The sequence below is a fragment of the Morone saxatilis genome, unplaced genomic scaffold, assembly GCF_004916995.1.
Source record: "Morone saxatilis isolate NCDOM2014 unplaced genomic scaffold, NCSU_SB_2.0 Contig8, whole genome shotgun sequence".
Lineage (NCBI taxonomy): Eukaryota > Metazoa > Chordata > Actinopteri > Moronidae > Morone > Morone saxatilis.
The window spans coordinates 5,332,436-5,347,063 of NW_023340257.1; the positions used below are offsets into that span (position 1 = coordinate 5,332,436).

Consider the following 14,628-nt stretch of genomic DNA (forward strand, 5'->3'; position numbering starts at 1 on the left):
TTCGCTCATCAATTATTAAGCTGTCCCAGGCTGACCCCAGAGTCCCCCACAGGCTGTCCCACAATTCTTTGCACAACTCCAAATCCCTGTTTGTCATGGACATGCTCTGGCATCTCTATCTGGGGTTTGAAACTTTGCTTTTCAGAAAATTGTGTTTGAAAATGCGATGTCAACATATGAGGGCTTGTTTATAGCAGCCAATGCCCTGCAGAAAGGAACAGTCGGGGGAGAGGAGAAGTCGATATCCAAGTAAAGCTGGGGAATTTGCTTCCTATTAGGAGTGTGAGTGTGTGTGTGTGTGTGAAGGAAGAGACCGCAGTAGTGGGTGGTCCAAGAGACCGTGGCTTCAGAGAGGAATCTCCCTTAAGACTTGCTGGATTTATCACTGTCCGGGCCAGCCATGGCAAACCCACACGCAGACGCAAATACAGACACACATGAACACACATGTATTTAGTTTTTATGGGATCTGGGCTGAGAAGCGCTCATCATATCCTCTCATTCAGCTCTCAAACGTCTAACCCAATTTTTCCACACCATCTTTTTTATATACCGTCTCCTTTTTCGCCCTGTCGCTCCCTAACTCGTCTATATTATTTTTTCTCACTCTCAATCGCCATCTATCTCTCTCTCCCACTCTCCTAGGCTTTCTCTCTGCAGGCCTCCTTTCAGACAGAGAGGGGTTTGTCAGGTGCCAAATCCCTGAGCTGAGAGATCAAAGGCAGACAAAGAGACTGGTGACTTACTGTTCTATTCTGGAAAGGCAAAAAATGGAATCCCTCATAGACCGGGACATCGCATTCTTCCCCCTTTTCTCCCCCAGCAGCTCTTTCACTCATTCAATCCTCCTCTCTGGCTTTAGTCTTTTTTTCCCTTTTGTCACTCTTCCCCCACCCCATCCCCATCCCTGTTGTCTCTAAGCTAAAGCACGTTTGGAGGAAAGGGGGCAACGAGGGTGGAGGGAGAGGGTTGTGGGAGTTAATGAGTAGTTTTGTCCGTGTGGTGGGGATTCTGCTGGCTGAATCGGTTGCACCGCGTGAGGGGAGGGGAAAACGGGAACTTCTGTTCAAGACAAAACCGTCGACGCAGCCATCTGCAAAAAATAGGAGTGCACAAAAGCTAATGATACAATGATAGCTACCCACACACGAGCCAACTACAACCCAGCTAAGTTTTCCTCTGAGTGGCAACAACCTACACACCAGGCTTTGAACAGCAATGGATGCTCCCTTGCACTGCAGCCAAATAAAACCACGTCTACCCACACACCCACCCACTGCAGCCCACCTTGAGTGACCCGCATGCAAAGCCTGATAGGCAAGCTATTCTGCGGCCTACACAACAAAGTATCCAATACACTGGGGACTGAAAGCATGAGAGAAAACTTGCGCTACAATAGCCATCCAAATGCCCCAGGAATATAACACCCAGCACACAGCTCACAGTAACTAGGCCTGCCCAGGCAGAACAATTGCCTCTCTTATAATCAAAAAAAGGGAATTAAGTTCAAACCACAGCATTTTCCCTCCTTTCAAGGCTGCGCTTTATCTTCTTTGGGTGATGAAAACTCGGCCACTCTTTTTTAGTCATAACAGACAGTGAGCACTCTTCAGATGAGCAGTCAGTGGCGTCCTCACAAAGCTGCTCTTTCAAAAACCGAAGCGATCAGCTTTCAGGACCTGAGGGCAAGGAGAGTCTCTCCTTCTCCTGCACCTTGAGGAGCCAGCGATCTCTATTCAACCTGCCTTTCTGACATATCCCTCTGCCTTTGTGTCTCCTCCATCTCTTTTTTTTCTCTTTTTCTCCCTGTGGACAGCAGTTTGTTGCTCAGGTGAGACTCCTGCTAGAGAGGATTACTATTCCAAGGGTGCTTTGTTTACCCCCTGGCTGCAGTGCTGAGCTGGATTCTTTTTTTAAACAAAAAAACAGCTTGGATGTATATGTCTATTCCAACCCAGACATGCATACAGATAATAAAAGACCCTCCACATCAATACACCTGAGCCACTGGCATATTAGCAGGGATAACTAGCTGCTGACCGTTAGCATCTGTCACTGGAACAGCAGGAGAGTGGAGCAGGTTAACTCATTAATTCCGTCACTGGGGGTTATTAATTACCTCCGGCCCTGACGGCGACGCGCAGCCACACGGCCAGCGAAACCCATCAGCGTGATGGATGAGGGACACACGGCCACCGAAACTGATCACCATGATTGATGACATACACTCGTCACATATCTTGACCTTGACCTACAGGGGAAAGGTCCCACACTAGCGGTGCCATCCTTTAAAATGCAAAACCAAAAAAGTCGGGTAGTGACATCTGGGTTGACATCCTTACTGGTGTTAATGAAGGCTAAGAACAAAGCCAGCGAGGCTAACGATGTTAATAACACACAAGCCAACCTTGCTGACAATCACTGCAGCTTTGCTAACGGTGGCCGGTGCCAGGGGGGGAAGGAGTTGCCAGCAGTTTGTCTGTCAAATGCTGGATGATTTATAACTGTATTTTCAGCAGCACCGATCCATCACCCAAGAGCTACCCACGACACTGCCCTAATTAAAATGTCAGTACCTGACACATAAGAGCACCAGCCAAAGGAGCAGATGAGCAAAGCACGTTGTAAAAATTAAAATTACAACAAAAGTAGACCCTGAGAGCAAGAAATGGTAATATTCAGTAACATTTTAAAGACATCAAAACACAACCCCAGAGTGCAAGTTCACACCCAATTTATACCTTCCTGAAACTGCCTATAACAAAGTTTCTGTTAATATACAAGCCTAACCATTTCCTGCTCCAATATAGAGCCACAAGTGCATTGTGGTGCCACCTATATTGTTACTCCTTGGATTGCATAACTGAAAAAATTGCAATATTGTTCTGAAGACTTCCTGCCAACCAAGGTCTCTGCGTTCTTATTGACACGTAGGCCTCAACTTCCTCCCTAATTCCTCTAGCCTGGCCTTAAAAAGGAATATTAGTACAATGGTTATATCGCAATAATCTAAAATATTCCACCCAGCCACTTCAGAATGGACAAGACCACTCCTTAAAAAAAAAGATCAGGGTACTGAAGGTGGATGGAAATGAGACTCTAAAAGAAAACTAAATGGACAGTAATGGAAGAGGTACAGGCAGCAAACAGATCCATCTTTGTTTGATGAAACACTGTTTGATTTGGCTACGTTGGGTTGGGGGCCACTCAAATTCCACTTTTGCACCCATGCCAGGCCCGCAAGAGTGGCACCACCCAGAGCCGGGCACAGCGCCAACCCACTAAGGACCTTTTGTGACCTAAGATTTGCACAGCAGGTGGGTAATAGATGATAATTCAAGGCAAACAAGACAGATATATATATACACAAACAGAGGCTTACAAACCTCTGCGCACCTGCACACTCTCAGGTATGCACACAAAGCCCTTCAAAGGCCCTCTGGACTACACAGATGCACTTTGCAGTACCATGCATGCAAACACCCACCAAATAGGCTTTGTGTACGCAGGGTAAGCACAGGGACACAAGCACAGCAGGGACGATGGGAGGTAAACAAACTCAGTCAAGGTATTGTCTTTGGTCCAATTTCCCCAAGGTCTCCAGGGGACTCATGAGTCTCATGCTCTACATATGTGTCCGTCTGCATGTGTGTGTGAGCAGACAGTGTATCTAGCATGCTTTCCTGACATTGTTTACGATGAAAAGAGCTGCATTTCAATTCAATTATGAAAAAAAAGAAGCAGAGAGGTGGGAGGTGGGGGAGTATATGCTAATGTTGTTGTGCGAGGGGACACTCACGCCGACGCACAACGCTAAACAATTGGGAGAGCTAAACTATTCTACTCGCAGCGAGGCAAGGAGAATGGGGCAGGAAAAGGGAGGACGTGTGAGGAGAACACACACAAACCAAGAATAGGTGAAGAGGAAGAGGAAGCGATAGGGAAGCAGTCTCAATGGGGCCTCATACCCAATTCAGTAAACAAGTGTAAACCATGTGTCGCGCTGTAGCACAAATACATAACAAATCACTGAAAACCCCCACAAAGCAACACAATACAAAAAATGTTTTACATTAATATGACATAATTGCACTATTATTCATGCTCGCATAGCATACGTCGTACACATTCTACAGCTGGGAAATAAATCAATATCATATTGAATATTGTTTAATATTGTGAAAAGAGTTGGTTATTGTGAGATATATTAAATGCTGTCTTTTCCAGGTTTTAAAGGCCGCATTGCAACAGGTGGTTGAATTTCTTGAGCTTATTTGAGCTCAATTAAATGAACAGAGAATCATTCTTCTTGTCTGGTCAACATATTCACAATACAAATATAAAAAACTATGTACATTATATTATGAATATTACCATCACCTGGTTATTTTATGTATAAACTGTTCCTCAATTCAGTTTCAAGAAGAAGAAGAATGTGTCAAATGTGTGTTTGATCTCTGAGCCATTACACCTAAAGCAAGGATGTACCCATTAACCACACATAATACCACAATGAGGCATTTTATTTACATTAACATTAAAAGATTGTCAAAGAGAGTTTTGGTGACTCCCTGTAGTAAATAAAATCCAAAAGCAAAGCACATTCAAACACAACTAACACACACGTGACGTAATCAGGCTGAACACACACGTGTCAGCACTTACAGTAAGTGTGCAGAAACACATAGAAAATCTTTAACTACCTAGTTGTTTGTAGTCTCAGGGGCAAATTTAACCTCAACCTCGTCGGTTTCTCAGAAGCAGCTCGGTGGGTTATGAGGAGGGGTTGGGAAGGGGCGACTCGAGTGAAAAGGAAGGTATTTTTAGGTTGTTTGTTTAGGTAATCTACTTGTAGCTTCCAGACGACAGCCTGTCTGGGGCCTCAAAGCACCTTCTATTGTGCATGTGTATGTGCTTGAGGGGTGTGTGTCCCTGAGAACACCGTGCACACCATCGTGTCGCTGCCTTGTGTGTGTGAATGCATGGCAGTTATGCACTTTGTACGTGTGTGTGTGCGCGTGCTCAGTCAGGGTACATAAAAACTTTCCTGGGTCACTACCTCCTCAACAGCTCGTGTCAGCCCACTGACGCTCTGCTGGTCTCCACTGTGGCTGTCACTGCTTTAACCTTTGACCTCTCCTGGTGTCACTCAGGCCTCACTCTCTCCAGACCACTCTCCCTTCCTCTCTCTCTCAAAACAGCATCGAGGTCACTGCTGTCGTGGAAGCGATACCCCCTCAACTTGAAACTGTGTCAGCTCCTGTTCGCATGGTATGGCTTTGCATGACGTGTGTGTGCATTCCTAAGTTAATGGCGTATATGTGTGTCCACAAACTTTGCAGCTGGGTGCATGCATTGCCCTCCCTAACCCCAGGCTAGTTGAACCTGGCCTTGCAGGGGGGCAACAGGGTGTGTAACAGGAGCCTGGGGTTAATGGCTGCTGCTAAGACAGGGTTACTCTGCTAATGTGTAACGTTTTAGCCCTTTAGCTTTGATGTGAGGACAGACATGCAGGCACAGCGATGATGGGAAGAGGCAAACAAAGGGTGTCGGGATTCAAATGCACAGTGAGCTTTGAAGTAAGTGTGTGGGCACGACTGGAAGAGGGCCAGAGTCGAGCTCCTGGGTTATGTTTTGTATTTCTTGGACTCCTCGCCTGCTTTAACTCCAAGTATGTCTACTGCTCTCTTCCTGCCTTTTCTGTTATCTCTCCTTATCTTTACGGTTTCTTTCACTACTTAGGGTGATGCTCCATACTTGGCAGCTTGTCTGTGATTCTAGTAGCACCCGATGCCCGGCAGAGCTGCCAAAAATGTGTTCAAGACTTCCTTTATTCTCTTGCTTAACATTATTATTATCTTTAAGCACCAGGATCTACTGTATATCACACCCAACACTCTTTTTGCCATTTAAATTGCTTGAAGGTCAATTCTGTAGACCAGCCTTTACTCTAGATAATCTACAAAGTGTGCATTTTCATAGGGACTACTTACTCAGTAGAAAGTAGTTCCAATGAAAACAGTTCAAAATCAGGTGAAACGACCCCTACAATACACACAGGTAGTGATATTGACGTTAATATCAACTGCAGCTGCCAGAGGTTGTGACACGACCACACTAGGCTTGTTCAAAGAGCGATCACCGTCTGTACCCATAACCCCCCACTTCACCTTTCACATCTCCAGCCGTTTATCAGGGCCGCTAGACAGGAGTCAATTCATCTTTCCCGCTCCTTTGCTCTGCACACACAATCCCTCTTTCACACACATTCACACTCTACTTAGATATATGCCTCCTTTACATTTCAGTCACTTCCTTTTCTCTTAGTCTCTATCCTATCTGTCTTTCTCCGTTTTTTCTCTCCTCTTTCTTCTTCCCCTCACATTCCTCCATAGTGTGAGCCTTCAAGGGATCGCGTCTTTTTTTCTTCTTCTTCCCCTTCCAGCAGTATTTGACAGCTCGCTGCGGATCAGGGGGTATCAAGGTTTCTAATCCCACAGACGTGCCCTAGCATGGACACACCTCTGCCTTTGGCTGGATTCGCATCCCCGGTGCTACGAGACTTCCACATCCCTAAATTACATTTCAGCTCTCCCACAGAGAGGTTACACCTCACAGGCAACGCCATGGTGTGTTTGATACACATGTAGTTTGCATGCTGGTATGCATACACATGTATTCGCAACAAGAGGTCAGCCATGTGATCTTATCTGAAGTTCTGGGACCAGGGATAGGTGCATGTGCATCGATGCATGTTTCTACAGTAGCCCAGAACAGACTGGCTCTAGATAGGTTGAAGCAAGTGATGTAACTACACCGCTAGATGCCACTAAATCCTACACACTGGATCTTTAAGGGAGTTGTTCAGCATTTTGAGGAATGCACTTTTTGTCAAGAGTTAGATGAGAAGTTTGATACAACTCTAATGTCTGTATGCTACATATGAAGCTAGAGCCAGCACCTGGTTAGCTTAGCTTAGCTTAGCATACAGACTGTAAGCAGTGGGAAACAGCTAGCCTTGGTTCTCTCCAAAGGTAAATAAATCTGTCTACCTGCATGTTCAACACTCACTTATTAACATGTCATATCTCATTTTCTGGTCCATCCAAAACTGAAATGTGTAGTTTTCCCATTAGCTGCACATGTAACAGAATTTTAGGCTATGTGGTTGGATGTTTCTTACCTAAACGTACCTTGGAAGCCGTGGCTGACAACTCTTCTCATCTTTTTATGCACACAGGCTTGTACCTTCAACTCTTAATCAACGAATCAGCTATTTTTTAATACAGTTGCTCGTCTTTTGTGCTGATGATTTATCCGGGAGAGTTTCATGGCCATCCAAACCTTGGAAGTGCTCCAAACTCATTTAACATTGTCTATGTAGGTAATGAACAGGACTATCCAAAATGCCTCCTCCTACTTCGCAACTCTATTGAGTTGACAGATGTCCTTGCAACAACCTGCCTGTATTCCTCATTCTTCTTCCTACATAAAAATCACACATTCTGAGCGTGTGTGTGTTTTTCCAGGGAGAATGAGCCAGTGTGCCATTTCCTCCACCGCCGTGATTAGAAAAGGGGGATCTCAGCTCATTAAGATGGGCACTGTGTCCAGTCTCAGGGCACATCAGATTACAGAGCGGCCCTTTATTGCAAGGCTTTTTGTCATAACCCCTAACTGATTGCCACGGAGCAGCCTTTGATTTGGCCACTGAACTCTGCGCCCCCTGAGAAAAAGGAAGACGACAGAAGAGAAGAAAAGACCACCTACTATCGCCCCGGCAGGATGGAGGGAGCTTAAGATAGAAATCAGCAGGAGAAAGAGAGAGGGAGAGATAAAACATTTTCAAGGTGTTTGCAATCAGCCACCCATTGTCACATACAGATGGAGAGTTGGCTGTCCACCCGAGGAGCTGCTTTGTCTCCGGGCTCAGATCGCACAACACGATTGGAACGTTAATAGAAGTTTATGATACAGCATGTGATATGCTTGCCGCGACAGATGCACAGAATAAATATAGTTCAGATAATGGTTCAGACACACATACTCTCTGTCTGTCCAAAAACACATACACACAGTCCTCGTGATCAGTAACACATTGCCCCAGATCAAAGAGATTTCCGTGCAATGGTGAACCGATGGATGAAGTGTAGAAAAAGCATGGTTGCCAGACTGGAACTAAATCTCTTTCCACTTCACTTCCCCCCGTGCTTTTTTGTCTCTTTTTCTCTCCCTACCTCCCTCCCTGCCTCCTCATCTCCATCTCCTCCACTCTCCTTGGCGAGAGAGGTCCGTTCTGCCTCTCTCTCAGCACAAAGACGGTGGCAGAGGCCCTCTTTCTCTTTCATAACCTCCCTCTCTCTCTCTGAAACAGTCCACCCATGCCCACTTGATCGCTGTCCACTTCTCCCTCTGTCCGTCTTTCTCTGCCTATACATCCGTCCATCTCCCTTTACAGGCTCTGCCCCTTTTCCCTGTCTGTCAGCTGAAGGGGGAAAACAGGGGTTTGTAGGAAGAGGGGGAAGAAAAATTTAAAGTGAGCGAAAGAGAAAGAGAGGGGCAAGAGAGCAAGAGGGAGAGTGTGCAGGAGTGCGGGAGAAAATGGAGGGAGAAGAAGGGAAACAGCCGGAGGAATGGGAGAACGGCAGGGACGGATAGAGGGAGAGGGGGGTGAAAGGACTACAGGGTTGTGTTGGTAGAGAGCTGGGGTATTGATTCAGGGCCTTTTGACATGCTAATTTGCTTGCTGACTGCTTTAATCGCTCCCTCTTCCCATCGCGGGCTTCAAAGAGAGGATGCTTTTCAAAAAGATGAGAGAGGAGAGGAGAGAGAAAGAGAAATTTTATCATCCTTTAATACCTCTTTCTGACACTTCCACAGCTATATGTTCCTGATGCCAGCTGACAACCATGTTAGTAGCACTATTACAACATCCGTCCTAGCACATTATGTAAGCTGTCCTTACTCTACATTACCTAATAATTATATGAAAAATTTGCACTCATGTGTATTGCGTACAGTTTGGAAGGAAGTGTATCCTCACTGTTCAATGAAAAGCTCACATCTCTATCTTTGAAAATAAGCTGAATGACCAAGTGTTGCTTTAGGGGTTGAAAATAATTTAAATACTTAGTGGATTATCTAAAAAAATGCATTGTCACAAAACTAAAAAAAGCTCATTGAAAGTTGAAATGTTGGAGATACATGTTTTTTTTATAGGAGAGTGAAAGTATATGAAATTAATTAATTTATTTGTATTTGTTTTTTTTAAAACCTAGTCAGTTAAAATGTTTTACATTTGGAAACAGAACAAAATAATTTTACGTTTAATCTTTAAATGTACTTATTTTCTCCATGATGCTTCTGGAGCTTTCTCACTACGTCTTTTTTTTTTTTCCCAGCTCTGTAGCATTTACATTGTGGATTGTCCTGCAGGACAAGAGTGGCCATAAATAAAATCTAAAAATTAATACATTTTGTAAGCATAGTAGCATCTCTTTTTTTCCAATAAACTATGTATAAAATACAAAATCAAAAGCTGCTAGTTCAGATAATTTACAATGTATATGAGCCTATTTCAAGAATGACATGCTATACACAGTATGTGCTCTAGCATTTTAGTGGGCAGTTTACAAAAAGTTTTCATCTTCACATATAATTTAGTCTCATATCCAGTACTGAAATCTTATTTTCCACAAAACAGTTGAGGCTGGGATAATTCTACTTATTTCTAATGAAGTTGGACATCCCTCTGGCACTTTGTTAAAACCAGTGTCAGTTCCTTGAAATCACGCAAAACAAAACACATAGCTACAGAAAATTCTCAAAAGGGAGTTGATTCTCAAAGGAAAAAATTTGCTTTTAAAAGTCAACAGATAAATGACTTAAAGATGGATATTCATGACAGCAGACCCCTACACAGTGCGCTGTAGCTGGCGCTGTGGGAGCACTATGGCCATCAGCCCCGGGTCATGCTCGATCACCAGCGGCTTCCTGCCCTGAACAGGGCACCGCGAGGAGAAAGAGAGAGGGTGATGAGTGTCGAGAACTGCAAAGGGAACAAATACTGAGGCCGGACAGCAGCCCAAGCAGGAAAAACATTTCAGCACCTCAGCTAATGACGGCTGAATTACCACAGCCCCCCTCTCACCTCCCTCCTCCATCCAGTCGAGGAGATTTGTGTGTGTTGAGGGGACTTTTTTTCATAATTTGAGGAGCTAAACGGGATATAAAAAAATGCTTTATGCCATTATTTTGGTAGGAGGGGAAAGAGAGAGTGGTGGAGGATTGCTCATGAGACATTTTGTCCTCTCTTTCTGTATCTGTTGTTCTTTCCTGCTCTCCGTTGGTAATAGATTCCTCGTCTCTATTCAGCAGCACAAAATGAGCCTCTCTGGTGGCAGGGAGAGTGATGAGTACATTCACCTCCATTCTGCTGCACTCTGCTCAGCTCTGAGTGTGCGTCTGTGTGTGCTAAAACAGCTTGTGTGTGTGTGTGTGTGTGTGTGCATCTGCTGTACATATTTATGAATGTGTCTGTGTGCTTAAGCCTATTACTTAACATGTCATTTTTCACACGTGTGTGCCTGGATTAGTTTGTATGAGTGTGCATGCTTGGCTGTACAGGTGGGTGTGTACAGTGGTTCTTGTCACCTAAGACATCCTTCCCCGCATGTGTCTGGATTTTTATTATTCAGTACATGCAACCGTGTGTGTGCGCTTGCATGTGTGTTTGTGGGGAACAATGACGGGTGATGATTTTCTGTGTGCTGCTCCAAGCTGCCTCCCTCCCAACAGTGAAGGTAATCTCATTATTCAGCCCACTTCCTGCTGCTGCCACCAGAGACAGGCTGACGAACACTAACCACCTCGACGGCCAGAGCAGAGAGTGGGGGGGGGGAAGAGAGAGGAGGAGAAAAAGTGCGTGGACGGGTGAAAACTGCGAACAGAAACTTTGCAGAAAAATGGAGGAAGATAAAAGGAGAAATATATGAAAAGAGAAAAAAAAAGCAACAGGAAATTTGCAGAGACAGAAGACATGGACAGAAAAAGCAAGCAAGCAACTGTGCCGACCAAGAAGAACATTCAAATATCAAATTTGTGTGTATGCAGAAGAGAGGAAGGAGGAGAAGGAAAATAGTGAAGGGAGAGGAAGAGCAAGGGACTGAGTCTGTGTATTTAAAGCCATCGGGGACCAGCGGGCTAAATAGAATTACGTGGTGAATTTAGAATGATGCTCCCAAGCGCATATTTAACACTGTCAACAGAGGGAGAGAGAGAATGAAAGGCCCAGATACACACGCACACAATGAGCGAAGCACAGGAGAGAAACTTCATCCCTAAAACCTCTTAATCCAGCATGAATGAGAGTTTCCAGCTCAGCAAAGACGGCTGGGAATAGAGAGGGCGGAGGGGGGTCTCAGGTGAGAAAATGCTCTGATCACACGCTGACGTCACATAAGCTGCTAGCCATGCACACAGAAAATGAAAGTTAAGATGATAGAAGTGAATTCTATATTCTGTGTTGCCTTAATGCCGAATTTATCTAAAAGCAGAGATACATTTTCAGTGAAAAGGTGAAAAAGCCAGTAAGAAAAGCGTGTTGATTGGTGGTGATGATAGGTTGTGGGGTGCCAGTTAACCATGAACTCAGCATTCTGCAGTGTCAAAAGAGTCTGTCACCTTCACGCCTCAACCAAGCGATATCCTCAACAAACACACACACGCCAACAGCTACATATTGTAGATGAACACACACACACACACACACACAACTTGCTGATTTTTCGGAAAACCCACATCACAGCACTGCAGAGGCTAAACTGCTGCCGGAGTGCACTATCATTCAAATGTTTCTCTCAATCGACAAAAAAAACATAGGTATGGTAATTATCATTTCCCCATAATGACATACGTAGTTCTCACTAATCTCTCCCTCCCACCCCTCCAACAGTAGGAACCCCCTCACCAGATGAGGAGCGAGGGGACTCCCTGACCCCCACCCTTCCCCAGCATGTGGGGGGAGGTGGTTAACAGGGAAAGGGATCTCAAATGCAAACAGACAGAGTCCCCTGTTCTTAGATCAGGGGGCCCCCTTGGCCCTCAGTGCCCTGGTTGCCCCTTTCGCCATGGCCCTGGGTATACACACTGGCCACCCTTGGCCCACCTTAAGCACAGACACACATACACACACCCCCACCCCAGCTGTCAAAACCCTGATGTCTTAATCAATCCTAGATCCACAACCCTGTCAGACGCAGCAGTAAGATGGATGCAGAAGGGGGTGACCTCTGACCTCTGCCAGGGGTGGAGAATACAACTCCTACTTGCCCCGTCAGCCCCCCCTCTACCTCTTTTCCCCCAAAACATCGCCAGTCTCAGTCGGCTCCGCTGCTGCCCCAAACAATGATGGAGGAGAGGCCATTCATCCTGGGCTGGGAACCAGGGGCCAAGGTGCCCTTGTAACCCTGCACGAACACAAGACAAGCACAGCCACACAAGTATGCAAACGCACACACTTGCACACACACAATTGGGCTTGTGTGCCCCATAGAAAGCCTTTAAAAAGAAAGTTTTTTAAACCAAATCAAGCCACATAGGGATCGTAGTGTGACCATAGGTTGACACACTCTAATACACTTGTTTAAACTTTTTAATATATCAGAAAAAAACTATCCCTCTCCGAACCCCCTTGGTCAACATGGACCCATAACAGAGGAGCCTCTCTCCCATAGAGTCTGTCACATTGGGGAATATTAACCAGCTCATCAGTGCACTTGAAGACTGACAGTGGCCAGCACCTTTTAACCCTTCAGTCACTGGAGCTGACCCACACTGACACCTCAGGCAACCATGCGGCGTCAAACCCAAGGCATGTTATCCAGTTTCCAAATTGAAAGTGAAATGTTAAGAAACTTTTTAAACAGTGTAATTAAAGCTAAATGTGAATGGAGTGCATGTGTTGGCGCTGTAAACTTAAACAACCTAAAGCAGACGCAGTGATATGTGAACTAAATGGATATATTGGCTTGAAAAGCAATACTGCCAGCTCAGAGGCTGGCAGACAGTATGAGACTGCATTAGTCATATAAAATCAAGGTTTCCAAATCCTTTGTTTCCTAGTTTGGAGAGTAATGGCTGTTTATCTCAACTGAAATTAAAGAGCAAAGATAAGGATACTGTTTCAATGTTGTAGGCAAATGAAAGTTATCATACACAGTATGAGATCAGGGTTCTCATTCTGATTTGAAACAAGATTAGGTTATTATAGCATGAAAGAAAACCAATCCAGGGCAGATTTACCTAAAGTCTGTAACTAACTACTTTCTGGTCTCCTTCCTTCAACACTCCACCTCTCCCTGCTTCTTTGAAGCCAACCCTGGGGACAGAAACCTGGCTGGAGCCATTTGAACCTAGCGACAGGGGAGATGGGCAATATTCCAAGAGAATTCTTACAGCTCAAATTATGTTTTTTGGGGGACAAATACACACACAAACCCATCTGTGACTACTTGTACCCCTTTGCCTCCCCACCCCCAAGCAGCCAGTGGTACCCCTAAATCACCAGACCTGCTTGTCACGCAATTAGTCCTCCAAGATAAAGGCTCCCTCGTAAATTAGGAGAGGTGTAGTAGTCCGTCCCCCTGTTAATCACCCGTGGCCAGCCTCTGACCCCTCACTGCTATGCCTCACTGCTTTTTGTGTGTGATGGTGGTGGGTGGCTGGTGGGGTATACCCAATAAACCATCGTGGCAGAACTGGCATCCGCTTGTCTGGCCAGCTGACAACTGTGCCTCGGCTTGGCAAAATGCTGCATGTGATCCACAAAACAGCTGTGAATACTACAAGATGCTATCCACAATGCACTGCTGCATACCATAAACTAAAATTTACTGTGTGCAATGAAACAAGCCAGTTAAATTACAGTAGAGTCAATCAAAAATGCCATTCATCATAAGAGCCAAAGCTTGAAACAAATTAAATTCAGAAAGATCTATTGGCATTTCTAGGCAATTTTTCTGAATTCACCAACATGCTGAAGGCTCTATAATGCTCCTGATTTAAAAAAAATCTGGGAAGAGGCACTCTGCACTGACCTTAAAACCTCATCAAACAGCCTGGTATAGCATCACGGCGAGCTGAGACTAGAATAATCGTCCACGAAGGGCTATTCCCCCCTACCAAATAGCACTATTTCAACCCCATCTCCCAGCTGTGTATTTTCACTCTTCTCATACCTGCTTGGAATGATAAACTTGTTCTCTCTTCTTCCCTTCCTCTAAAGCTGTCTATCTCTTTTTCCCAGCTTCAGGCTCCATTGGGAATAAGAGAAAGACCAGGTGGGGGTGAAAGACACAGCAGTAGTGCGAACCAGTTGGAGTTCTACCCTCCTCTCCCAGTGTCACCAATTCTCCTGGGATGCATCCCATTGCACAACACCTCCCAGTGGGCCCGCTAATTACTCCATTTACAATCATCATTGCTTCTATCACCCAACCAGACACTAGAAGGAGGACTGCAGAGAGTGGGAGAACGAGGAGGAAAAAAAATATCCAACAGGGTGCGAGTTGGGTAAATGGAGGGAGGGACGAGGGGGAAGGACAAAGAGAACGAAACATAGGGATCAAG

At 45.1% G+C, this 14,628-nt stretch overlaps 1 protein-coding gene across 3 annotated transcripts in view; it reads right to left on the reverse strand.

Moving 5' to 3' along the window:
* The window catches only part of LOC118341750 (ephrin type-A receptor 4), a 48,965-nt gene that overhangs the window by 29,052 nt on the left and 5,285 nt on the right, over positions 1–14,628 (reverse strand). The gene's annotated exons all lie outside the window — the stretch shown is intronic.